The 284-nt window shown below is 41.2% G+C and overlaps 1 protein-coding gene across 1 annotated transcript in view; it reads right to left on the bottom strand.

Annotated features, from left to right (window-relative positions):
* Positions 1 to 284, bottom strand: part of LOC100175400 (protein FAM3D) — an 11,268-nt gene that overhangs the window by 4,613 nt on the left and 6,371 nt on the right. The window lies entirely within an intron of this gene.

Here is a 284-nt window from a genome sequence, read left to right as displayed (position 1 = left end):
TGAAATTTACACCCAACACCCTGTACTTTAAACATGGGGTGGAATTTACACCCAACACCCTGTACTTTAAACATGGGGTGGAATTTACATCCAACACCCTGTACTTTAAACATGGGGTGAAATTTACACCCAACACCCTGTACTTTAAACATGGGGTGGAATTTACACCCAACACCCTGTACTTTAAACATGGGGTGGAATTTACATCCAACACCCTGTACTTTAAACATGGGGTGGAATTTACATCCAACACCCTGTACTTTAAACATGGGGTGGAATTTACA

This window comes from Ciona intestinalis, unplaced genomic scaffold, assembly GCF_000224145.3.
Source record: "Ciona intestinalis unplaced genomic scaffold, KH HT000156.2, whole genome shotgun sequence".
NCBI classification, from domain to species: domain Eukaryota; kingdom Metazoa; phylum Chordata; class Ascidiacea; order Phlebobranchia; family Cionidae; genus Ciona; species Ciona intestinalis.
The sequence above is the reverse complement of the archived record's forward strand: the minus strand, read 5'-3'. Positions and strand labels throughout refer to the sequence as shown.